This window comes from Arachis hypogaea, chromosome 14 (assembly GCF_003086295.3).
Source record: "Arachis hypogaea cultivar Tifrunner chromosome 14, arahy.Tifrunner.gnm2.J5K5, whole genome shotgun sequence".
Lineage (NCBI taxonomy): Eukaryota > Viridiplantae > Streptophyta > Magnoliopsida > Fabales > Fabaceae > Arachis > Arachis hypogaea.
In genome coordinates, this window is record NC_092049.1 from 128,427,358 (window position 1) to 128,441,042 (window position 13,685).

Below are 13,685 nucleotides of genomic sequence, written 5' to 3' on the forward strand. Positions count from 1 at the left end.
CTTATAAAAATTTTCGTCCTCGAAAATTGATGCAAAATAAATAAAATTTCATATTACTTCACTCTTGAACTTATTTAAGGAAAAGGCAAAAAGTTCTCAGTATATATATATATATATATATATATATATATATATATATAGTTTCAAATACCAGAATTTTTATATGGTATAAAAATATAAAGGGTATAAGTGTGATGTGAAACAAGGTTACAAGATAGGCTTGATGCACAAAATAATATGTTTCAAACGTATGATGGTAAAGCAAGGCAGCAAAAGATTATAAATCAAGCTGGGGTTAAAACGATGTGCTTAACGTTCGCCTACTAATCTCATGCCAACTTTAGAGATTCAATTATTTAAACTTCAACATAACTTATTTCCACCATTCTCAACCGTACTTCATTAAATAATTCATCTGAAGGTTCTCAATTTTGTCAAATACTTTGCAAACCTTACTACTGGTCATAAGTTTCCACATCAACAGAACTCTTTCACGTAAAACAAAGTTTCACAACTCTCTGTGACGTCCTATGCTTACAAATTTCACCTTTTGTGTTCATCAGACGTGTCCTAAAGGACTAATGTGTCGTTTACTAAGTTTAACGGTCGCAGAAGACACTAAAACTAATCTTGAGTATATTCAGAAGGATAATAGACCATAGAAAAGAAAGAACCGCGACAAGGACCGTGTTTGCGAGAATTTGAAAGAATTGCTGAAATTCCAAGTAATCAAGGATGAAGAAGCAGAAAAGAGTGCTGGAAAGAGAGTCAACTAATAACTTTAAGGGTAACTCTTGAATCGAAGGAATTTGATAAGACCAATAAGATGAAAAACAATGCAGTATTTGAAACGAATTCAAGCTGAGTCAAGTAAATATGAGGTTTACAGAAGAAGAATATCCAAACCAAAGACAAAGTTTATAGAACTCAAGAGTATGGTTTAAAAATATTTTTGAATGCATTGTTCATAAAGAATGGAAAACTTAAGGAAAAATCATTTCATGTTCTGGAAGAGAAAATGGGTAACAAACATCCTTCAAAAGATTAATAAAAGCATAAATGTGGCATTATTTCAATATAATATCAAGTGAAAATAGATTACACAAACTTTGTAAATGGAAAGATTAATTTGGCTAAGAGCAAAATTGTATTTTCTCTTCTTTTTCAAGCATGTATGAAAACTACAATCTTGTTGGAAGAAAACCTGAAGTAAAGTTTTACTCATAAAAGAAAAGATGATACACTATAATCGAACGGGTTTAAATCACATACAGAAATTTTTAGGGTATAAGATAAAGGAGTGTAGGCTGAATTGAAAGTGATTTTATTAAAACTTCAATAGACGGTTATATCGTTCCAAAATAAGTTCAAATCACATCAAAGAGAGGCACTGCTCAAGTAAAGCAATTCAAAGTCAGGGACAACTTTGCATAAGAATAAATCAAAACTTGTTTAAAAAGGTTTAAAACAAAACCCCAATAATATACTTGAAGTCACAACTTTATAAAGATGTTCCATAATATTAAGATACGAAAAAAAAGAAACTAACTCATTTTAAGAAAGGAACTTAAATCAAAGGATTTCGATTAGGATTCATAAAGCATGCCACTCATAGAAACGAAACGCTTAAGAAGGAACTCAGCAACTTAAAAAGTTGATTCAAAACTTAAATTTCTTTAAAAGAACTCAAAACTTCGTCAAAATGGTCCAAAACAAAATTTTGAAAGTATACTTGGAATAACCACCTCGCAAAATCATTTAAGGAAATTACGATGCACTTAAAAGGAAATCAGCCCATGGAAGAAAGAATCTTTAAATCAAGGGAATTCGAACAAAAACTCTCTAGGCATGGATTATTAAATGAGTTTTCAATTGGTCCAAAGGAATACAAAACGCCTCAGAAAAGACAACTTAATCAATAGAAAATTCTCAAGAAAGAATCTTTGACTAAAGAAAGACAAATAAAAGGACAAATGGTGCATTAGATGGAAACAAATTCAAGTTGACTCGAATGAGCATGAGATTCACAAAAAAATGGAAAACTAAGACTAATGATGATGTTCAAAAAAAAGGTAAGAGAGTAATTAAAAACAGAATCAAATATGACATTCTCAGAAATGAAAAGCTTAAGAAAGAAATTGGTCTATTTACAAGAAGAAAGACATGAGTCCAACATTTTTTTTTTCTAAAAGAACAACAATTGTATAAATGATGTAGTATGCTAAATCAAATTCAAATTAAAAATAAAATAGGTGAAGTTTACCAAACAAAAACCAACTGGTAAGAGATAAAAACCTTTCTTTGAAAAATAGCTAAATATATAATCAAATAAGGATATTTGTAAAAACTGTGGCAAAATTGTTAGAAAATCAAATTGTATTTAAAGTATATATACATTTCCATAAATCAATGAAGAAACAGGCGAGGTATTGGAAACAATTAACTTTAAACTGAATAAGAAACTTTCAATGTTTATATAAAGAAGTATATATCAAATTAAAAGAGGTTGTATATTTCAAATCAAAAGTGGTTTTGTTAAGATTTAAAGAATGGCTGTAATTATCGTCAAATAGAAGGAAAACTAAATTACAATTTGTTTACAAAGGACTTGAAATATGAACTTAAAAAGGTACACTACATCAAAACAAATTCAAATGTATATCAAAGAGTACATGATTCAAGAAGAAATGCCTAAATAAAGAAGGTAAATACACCAAGGGTTTTAAATAGGCATATACAGTTAGGATCAAACAAGAGCGTATGTGAACAAGAGAGTAGGATTGGAAGATAATTTGATCACTTTTCAAGAAAAGTATCGCAGACAGGAACTTTAGAGCATTCCAAGCAGGAATAAGATACGTGATATTCGCAGAGTTCAAGACACTTAACTGCGTAACTTCGAGAAATAATTTCTAACGTTCCCAAAACCCGCGACTCACGTTATCTATGACTCGCATATCGTCTATGATAACCCATTGGTGCTTCCATATACATAATCCACTAATGTTAAGCCGGCCAAACTTAATACCAGGAATTATGCAATGCAAGACTAATGGCATTAATCAATAGACCGTCATGTGTATTAAACACTAATTCTCGTTATTTAAACAAGTCCTACTACATGACAGATGCTCAGAGTATGCAATTGAAGCATAATCGGTCAATTCCTCAGGCTCTACAGGAAAGACCGCTCTGATACCATAATGTAACACCCTCACTATCAGAAGTCACGCTTCCGGCTGCGCTACTCTGATAGCAAGAAGTATTACGACAAATTTACATACTAAATATTAAAATAGAAGCCTGTGACTCAACACCGTATCGCTAATCACTTTATAAACCGGAAATACATACTTCATCTAAGATAAACAAGCAGGCATAGATTCATATACAAGACTTCTTACATAATATCTTATAATGTAAAATATATATATATATATATATATATATATATATATATATATATATATATATATATAATACAACTCCTATCCCTCTTACGAAATTGTATTAACAAAGACGAGGGAAGAAAATAATCTAATTAATACAACATATAAACCAAACACAGTATAACTCTTCTTAGCGCTGCTTCATTCGATTCCTGAAAAGTAAAGCTGTAGGGGGGTGAGAACCTAACCACACGGTCTCACCATGGAGTTTCAAAGTTGTCATAAGAAGATATTTAATAGGAAAACTGTTTTCAAGCTTAGTGATTATCATTGCCTTATGAATCGTTTAAAAAAACAATAGGTAATCGTTTAAAACCTTTTCAAAGAAACAATATTTAATCTTTCAGAAATCCGAAACCTTTCCCTTCTTATAAGAAAATCTCAATCAGAAACCAACCACGCAATCAAACAACACAATCTTTAATTCAGCACCAAAGTTCAATCTCAAATGTAGCATGCCAGGACAAACACAGACAAGGCAGACAAGGAAAGCACAAGTAGGCAGCAGTTACAACAAATAGTTCAAGGAGCAGTTACGAACAGTTTAGCAATTAGGCAAACCAAAACAAGTTCAAACTCAAGCAAAGCATACAAATGCATATGATGCATGCCTGTCCTATGGCTGATGAGGCTCATCTGTCGGTTATCCAGCCAACCCGACAAGTCTGAATTGTACTTAGACTGTCCCCCGACGTGCATCCCCAAGAGTCTATGCATAGCTTTTTCTCAAATAATCAATATTACTCAATGGGGGTAACATTTCCGGGAATTTATATAGTGCCCGGTCACACACTTACGTCGTAGGGTCAACAGAGTATCGAGTTTTCAACCTGGTACACGTGGTGGCAAGCCACGGAACTTAATCCAGGGAACCTCGTATCTCAGATATTTCTAATTCATAAGCCATGTGAATAATTCGAAGTTCACATCTCAACATTCTCAATATCATAATCATTCATCAAGCCAAATCTCATTTCCAAGTTCATTTCAAAGCCATATTTCAAATAAAATCCCCTTCATCCTCTTTTTCATTCTGTTCGTTAACAATCTCAATTCCAAAACAAAATTCTTTCTTTGATAGACAAATCAATCTTAAAACGTATAATGCTTAAGAACAAATCTTTTTAATTAATTAATTTAAATAAAACTTTCAATTTTATAAAATTTCGGCAGCATCTCCTCTAAAACTCGGACACTGCCACCCTTTTCGGGTCCCATCCAAACATTTCTCAAACCTTTTCTCAACCATTTCCAAATCTCAAACATTTTCCAGAATTGAACCAGTTCCAATGTCAAATTATTTTCAAATCAACCAATTCTAACAATAAAACTCTTTTTAAAATCGAATCAGCTCAAATATTAAATCATTCATAAAATCAAACCAACTCACAATCAAACCGCTCCCAGAATCAATTTATTTTTATATCTCAAATTATTTCCAAAAATTGTTTCATTTATATTACTAAGTAACTCTAAACCAAGAAAATTCACCTTTCTTAATAATCAAGTAAATGACATTCCAAACCGGTTTTTATCCACAACCACACACCACTCACGCAATCAAGCACCCAATAATTCAGTCCAACAAACCATCACATCCATAAGACAAATATAATCACAGAAGTAAATCTCTTTGCATCAATATCTATTTATCACAACTCTGTAATATAAAATAGAATTTAAGAAAACCCCTACCTCGATGTTTCAATCGCAGAATTTAACTCAATAATCCCCTTTATCCCCAATTCATGGCGGCAGCAGCGATCTTAGCAGCTCCATTATCAATTATGACTTTGCAATAGATAAATCGACAGTGGCTAGAATGGAAACATATTTCTGTGATTAGAGTAAGGGTGGTGCAAGGAAACCAAATAGCAGTAGGATAAAGGCAGAAACATTATAAATTTCATAATTAAAGGAGTTGAAATCAAAATAGGAAGAATAGTGCTACCGGAGACAACAACATTCAGTAGTTCCAAACAAGGGCGGAAACGCCGAGATATGATAATAGTGACTTTGGTAAATTACACGGATCAGAACTAGCTGCGTAAATAAAACGGCACAAAGAATCAAAGCGATCTTACCCATGAACTTACCAAGATGAAAAGTAGTGGCTACAACGTCTCTCATTACAATCAATCAGCAGCAAGGACACAACCAGGTTCATCACCCAAAAACGGCAGTAATTGCAAGCTCCAGAACACCGATAGTAACAGCAGCAGCGGAGGTATCCATCGCACCTTCTTCCTTTTCTTGCTCGGACTCCTCCCTGCGGCGAACCCAACAGCAACAACAACAACTCTCACAATAAAGGTAAACTTAACGGATGAAGAAGCTGAAGCAGGGGTAGGGCTTACCAACAGATACAGGCTGAAAAGGCAGTTTCCAGCGCCAGCAGCAGCGACGAGGAGCTCCGGCAACGCAACAGCCGCGCGAGCAGAACGACGGTGAGCCCATCAACACGGCGGCGACAGCAGCTCCGCGATAGTTCCCTTCGCGCGCGTTCCCCTATTCGCAACTCAAACGGCGGCGGGATCTGATGATAACACGCGGTGGTTGCAGCGGCGTTCAGGCTCCAGCGACGGCGTGAATGGACCCTCGACGGCGACGGCGGTGACATTGCACAGCACGGCGGCGTGGCGGTGGTGCGACGTCAACAACAGAACACAGCTCCTCTCCCTTCTCGCGTTCTGTTCGACGGCGCTCTCTCTCCCTCTTCCCTTCGGCGGCAACGACGAGAAGCACGGCAGCTGGGCGAGGTGGCGGCAGCGCCAGTCATGGTCTCCCTCTCCCTTCAGATCTCTCTCTTCCCTGTTCCTCCTCCTCTGCGGATCTGTTTCCTTCTTCCTCTTTTCTCACCCTCTCCGTTCTTCCCTTTCTTTCTTTCCTTTCTTTGCTTTATTTCTTTCTTTGATTTTTCTGAAGCTGTTGAGTAATGGGTTTTGGGGAAGGAAGTTACTGGCAGCGGGTAGTATTAGGAAAGTTAGGGTTTTGTTTTTAATTTAATTAGATTAAGATATAGAATATTAATTTGAAATTTAATTTGATCTTTAAAATTATTTTAAAAATATTATTTATGGTATAAAATTATTAATTGATTTTCAATAAATTACCCTAATTGAAAATTCATGGTAATATAATTATTTTTCTTTATTTTTTTAACTTAAAGTATTAAATGATATAATTAAATTATCTAAAATCAAATCATATAAAATTCTTATTATTTTATAACTACCAATTTTATAATTTAAATATAGATAATAATTTAATAATTATAAAATTAGGTAAAATTCTAATTAATTATCAAAATCTGATTTAATTAGCTTTAATAAAAATAATTTCTGAAAATAAAATTTCTAATGAATAAATAAATTAAAATTAACTCATAATAAAATTTATTTAAAATTTCTGGATCTTACATATATATATAGTATACCTATACACAACAATCATAATTCGTTAGGAGAGAAACAAAAAGGGAGAGAGTAAGAGAGAGATAATTATTCAAACATCAATGACTCTTTGGGTTGAGTTTGAGACCTACCAGTTGCATGGTGAAGCTCAGGAGGTTCCTGATGAACAGTGGGTTGAGTTTGGGACTTACCAGTTGCATGGTGATGATCAGCACTAGTGGCAGGGCATGAGGCGCATTCTACAGCCTGACGGAATTGTGATATCTTGGGAGTTATTCCGAGAGGAATTCTACAAGAAATATTTCCCCACCTGAGTTAGAAATGCTAGAGAACTCGAACTGCTTCAACTTAAACAGGGCTAGATGACTATTACTGAGTACTGATGTGTGGAAAATGATCCAACACAAAACTCACCGGCAAGTGTACCAGGTTGCATCAAGTAATAATAACTCACGTGAGTGAGGTTGATCCCACAGGGATTGAAGGATTGAGCAACTTTAGTTTAGTGGTTGATTTAGTCAAGCGAACAAGAGTTGATTTGAGTGATTTGTATCCAACAGAAGCTAAATTACATGAAATTTAAAGGGGAAGGGGTAATTGACAAGAATTTAAAGTGCAGTAAAATTTAAAGAGCTGAATCTTAAAGTGCAAGTAATATAAATTGCAGAAACTTAAATTGCAAGAAATGTAAATAATTGAAACTTAAAATGCAAGAAATGTAAATTTGCTAGAATCTTAAAGGATTCAAGGAGCTGAGATTGCAGAATTTAAATAGGGAAAAGTAAATTGCAACAAGCAGGAAAGTAAAAGATGAATTGAATTGAAGTAGATCTCAAACAGAAAAGTAGATTAGCTTGAAGAAGCCTCAGCAGATAAACAGAAAGAAAAATGAAGGATCTCAGGGGTCAAGAGACTAGAAAACCAAATCTAGATCTCACTGCCTTCCTTGATCCAACTCAAAGAACAATTGCAAACAAATTAAAGATCAAACAGTAAAGAAACTTGAATTCAAATCACCAAATCTTGAATTATGCAGAGAAAGGAACAAAGAGATCTCAAGGTGAGATTGAGACAGAATTTTCTCAATTATCAACACCCAAGACTCAAGTAAAGCTTTGCAGAAAAGAAAACAAGAAAACCCAGAGGAAGAGAACTCAATTCTCCTCCCAATTCTCTCAGATCCAAAATCAAAGTAAAAACTCTCAAAATTACAAGTGAAATTTCTAAAAGAAGAAAAGGTGAAAGTAAAAGTAAAAGTCCTCTCTAAATCAAACTAACTTCTATTTATACACTTCCTTCTAATGATCTTTAAGCCTTGAATTTGGGCCCTTGGCCTTGATGGAATTGGATTGAAGATAGCCTCTGTTGATTGCTCTTGGTCTTGAGAAGAAACCCATTTGCATAATGGACTTTGGGATCATCCACGTTTGAGTCAACGTTTGAGGCAAACGTTGACTCAAACGTCTTGTATTAGCTTTATGCAGAATGGAGTTTTGCTGTCACTCACGTTTGAGTTTACGTTTGAGGTCAAACGTGAGCTCAAATGTGCTCCCTCCAAGGTAATTTTGCGGCCAACGTTTGACTTCACGTTTGAGGCAAACGTTGAGTCCTCCTGGGTGTGTTATTGAGCCAACGTTTGACCTCAAGTTTGAGGCAAACGATGGCTTCTCCTGGGTGTATTTTTGAGCCAATGTTTGACCTCAAGTTTGAGGCAAATGTTGGCGCAAACGTTGGCTTCTCCTGGGTTCTTCTTAAGCCAACGTTTGACCTCACGTTTGAGGCAAACGTTGGCACAAACGTGAGCTCTTCCCAGGGTGGCTTTGCTTATGCATTGGCCAATTGGCTTTTGCATGCTTTTTTTTTACTTTAATTCATAATGCCTATGCATTAGCCGTAAGCTTTATTTATTCATTGCATTAGTAATTAAAGTTTGCATGCTTTCATTGGCCATGGCATTCATTGGCTTAATTAATTAATGCCAATGCATTCAGGTTAAAGCCATTTGTTTTAATAATGCATTCTTTCATTGGCTTTAACAATGCATGCATTTCATTCATTCTTTAATGCCAATGATGATATCAATTAATCAAATGCATGGCATGCTTTCATTAATTCCGTAAAGCTTGAATTTCCCATGCATGTCATGGCTTCATGGTCATGGGCCACGCTTTCAAAAGCGTGGCCTAAAGTTCTGAAGCGTGCCCAAAATTCCCTTTTCCACCATTTCTTCACCTACAAATAATCAAAATAACCAATCAAAGTATCACCAAATTCACAAGGTTTAAAATTCATTCAAAAATCAATTAATTTAGGCTTAAGCCCCATAATTTTGTGCCAATTAAAGGGTGATTGATTGATTCAAAGAAACCATGCAATTTCACTCCAAATTACTAACTTATAATGCAAGAAAGTGCATAAAAACTAATGAAACAAGTGAAATTTGCTTGAAAAGCTAGCATATGATGACTTGTCATCAAGTACCCTAGTAAATTTGAGGAATTGTGCCGCTTCTCACGCATCTGTCAGGGAGCTCCTGAGGACTTTGCTGAGTGGAAGTGTATAAAGTATGAAGGAGTCCTTAGGAGTGACATTCAGAGCTTTGTGGCACCTATGCAGATTCAGGTGTTTTCTAAGCTGGTGAATAGGAGCAGGGTGGTGGAAGATTGTGTCAGAAGGGCTGCAGCAGAAAAAGGGAGTCTGAGGATGCCATTCCAGAAGACCACAGGGAGAAACTTTGCACCCAGAGGTAAACAGTTCAAGTGTGGTGGCTATGTCCCTCAGAACAATCAGGGGCAAGGCAACTCTAGGAGACCTAATACCAGTGCTAATTAGAGAAGGAGACAAGGGAAGCAGCCACAGCAGGATATGAGTTGCCATAGATGTGGAAAGTATCATTCTGGGCCATGCAGGTTTGGGACTGGAGTCTGTTACTCCTGTGGGTAGCCAGGACACTTGGCTAGTAGTTTCCCAGAGAAGAAGAGGTATGAGACAGGCAGAGTGCAACAATCAGGAAGAGTATACACTACTTATTCAATAGGCACTGAGGGGTCAGAGGCATTGATCAGAGGTAACTGTGAAATGGCGGGTAAAACTTTGAATGCTTTGTTTGATTCTGGAGCTTCACATACTTTTATTGCATTTAAGAAGGCTCATGAGTTAGGATTGAAAATAGTAGTACTGGGGTATGATTTAAAGGTATATAATGCCACCCACGAGGCTTTGGTGACTAGGTTAGGGTGCCCCCAAGTTCCTTTTCGAATACAAGGGCATAATTTTGTGCATAACTTAATTTGTTTGCCAATGACTGGTCTCGATCTCATTTTGGGATTGGACTAGTTATCCAAGAACTGCGTTTTCCTGGATTGCTCTGCGAAAGCAATGTATTTCATGCCTGAAGGCACTGAAGGGCTGGTTGTGGTAAATAACTATTACTTGAACTCCATGACGGTGAACTGTTCTGGGGCCGAATGTAAGGGGATATTGTTGTTAGCTGCGGGTGTCTCGGGTGATGATCAGAACTTAGGACAAATTCCGGTTGTGTGTGAGTTTCCGGAGGTGTTCCCTGATGATATTGATGAATTTCCACCAAAACAGGAAGTTGAGTTTGCCATTGATTTAGTACCTGGGGCTGGACCAATCTCGAGTATTCCTTACAGGATATCGCCTCTAGAAATGGTCGAATTGAAGTCTCAACTGGAGGATCTGTTGGGTAAGAATTTTATCCGACCAAGTGTATTACCGTGGGGTGCGCCGATATTACTGGTGAAGAAGAAAGATGGAAGTATGCACTTATGTGTTGACTATAGGCAGCTGAATAAGGTTATAGTAAAGAATAAATACCCGTTGCCAAGGACTGATGACCTGATGGACCAATTACAGGGAGCCGGTGTGTTCTCTAAGATTGATCTACGATCCAGATACCACCAGATAAGGGTCAAAGATGAGGATATTCCTAAAATTGCCTTCAGAATGCGCTATGGCCATTATGAATACACCGTGATGTTCTTCGAACTAACTAATACTCCGGCGATATTCATGGATTACATGAACAGAATTTTCTATCCATATCTGGATAAGTTTGTTGTTGTGTTTATTGACGACATTCTTATCTATTCTAAGACTGAGGATGAGCATGCAGAACACTTGCGAACAGTGCTACAAATTTTGAAGGATAGGAAGTTGTATGCCAAGCTATCCAAGTGTGAGTTTTGGATGTCTGAGGTGAAATTTCTTGGTCATGTGGTGAGTAAGCAAGGAATAGCAGTGGATCCTGCTAAGATTGAGGCGGTGATGAATTGGGAGCGGCCAACTTCAGTGACGGAAATCAGGAGTTTCTTAGGCTTGGCGGGTTATTATCGAAGGTTCATCAAAGGATTTTCACAGCTCGCTTTGCCTTTACCGAAGCTGACCAGGAAGGATGTTCCTTTTGTATGGACTCCCGAGTGCGAGGAGAGTTTCCTTGCCTTAAAATAGATATTGACTACCGCCCCTGTATTAGTGTTGCCTGAGCCGAGAGAACCATTCGAGGTGTACTGTACTGTGATGTGTCCTTGAAAGGTTTGGGATGCGTGTTGATGCAGCATCATAAGGTTGTAGCTTATGCCTCACGTCAGCTAAGGCCACATGAAAGAAACTATCCAACTCATGATTTGGAACTTGCAGCCATTGTCTTCGCCCTGAAGCTTTGGAGGCATTATCTCTATGGAGTGAAATTTCAAGTCTTATCGGACCATAAGAGTCTGAAGTACCTGTTTGAACAAAAAGAATTGAATATGCGTCGGAGGAGGTGGATGAAACTCCTGAAGGATTATGACTTCGAGCTAAACTACCATCCAAGAAAGGCGAATGTGGTGACAGATGCTTTGAGTAGGAAATCCTTATGTGCCACTGATGAGCGGATAATTTATACGCTTTTTGGCATTGTTTTTAGTATATTTTCAGTATGATTTAGTTAGTTTTTAGTATATTTTTATTAGTTTTTAATTAAAAATCACATTTCTGGACTTTACTATGAGTTTGTATGTTTTTCTGTGATTTCAGATATTTTCTGACTGAAATTGAGGGACTTGAGCAAAAATCAGATTCAGAGGTTGAAGAAGGACTACAGATGTTGTCGGATTCTGACCTCCCTGAACTCAAAGTGGATTTTCTAGAGCTACAGAACTCCAAATTGCACGCTTCCAATTGCGTTGGAAAGTAGACATCCAGGGCTTTCCAGAAATATATAATAGTCCATACTTTGAATAAGTATTGACGATGTAAACTAGCGTTCAACGCCAGTTCCATGCTGCATTCTGGAGTCAAACGCCAGAAACAAGTTGCAAAGTGGAGTTCAATGCGAGAAACACGTTACAAACTGGCGTTCAACTCCAAGAATGACCTCTCCACATGTAAACTTCAAGTTCAGCCCAAGCACACACCAAGTGGGCCCCGGAAGTGGATTTCTACATCATTTACTCAATTATGTAAACCCTAGTAACTAGTTTAGTATAAATAGGACTTTTTACTATTGTATTAGACATCTTGGGACGTTTAGTTCTTAGATCATGGGGGCTGGCCATTCGGCCATGCCTGAACCTTTCACTTATGTATTTTTCAACGGTAGAGTTTCTACACACCATAGATTAAGGTGTGGAGCTCTACTGTTCCTCAAAGATTAATGCAAAGTACTACTATTTTTCTATTCAATTCAACTTATTCCGCTTCTAAGATATTCATTCGCACTTCAATATGATGGATGTGATGATCGTGACAGTCATCATCATTCTCAACTTATGAACGCGTGCCTGACAACCACTTCCGTTCTACCTTAGATTGAATGGATATCTCTTGGATATCTAATACAGGGGACCGAGTCCGAGATATTAGTGTCTTTGTGGTATAAGCTAGAACCCATGGATGGCCATTTCTGAGACCCGAAAAGTCTAAACCTTGTCTATGGTATTCCGAGTAGGGTCTGAGAAGGGATGGCTGTGACGAGCTTCAAACTCGCGAGTGCTGGGCGTAGTGACAGACGCAAAAAGATAGTAAATCCTATTCCAGTATGATCGAGAACCGACAGATGATTAGCCATGCAGTGACAGCGCATTGGACCATTTTCACAGGAGGATGGGATGTAGCCATTGACAACGGTGATGCCCTACATAAAGCTTGCCATGGAAAGGAGTAGGATTGATTGGATGAAGACAGCAGGAAAGCAGAGATCAGAGGAACGAAAGCATCTCTATATGCTTATCTGAAATTCTCACCAATGAATTACATAAGTACAACTATCCTATTTTATATTTTATTTATTTTCATCCACTATAATTTCTTAATACAATTTAATCCGCCTGACTGAGATTTACAAGGTGACCATAGCTTGCTTCAAGCCGACAATCTCCGTGGGATCGACCCTTACTCACGTAAGGTTTATTACTTGGACGACCCAGTGCACTTGCTGGTTAGTTGTACGAAGTTGTGAAACAGATATAAGATCATGAACGTGCGTTATTGAGTTTTTAGCGCCGTTACCAAGAATGAAATGATCACGATTTCGCACACCAGCCGCTTGGATGATGCTAAGGGAGGAAGAGTTGTTGAGAGCCTTTCAAGGATTGAAACTGGGAATTAGAGAAGATTTTGGGACTTTATGCCTAAGCCAGTTACAGATCTCAAGCAACTTCAAGGCTGAACTACTAAAGGCTCATCAGAATGACCAAGAATTGTATAAGATTTTGCCGGCGATTGAGAAAGGCAAGTAATGGAGAGTGTCAAAAGATAAAGACGGGTTGTGGAGGTTCAAGGGCCGGATAATTGTGCCAGATATCGGGGATTTGCGACA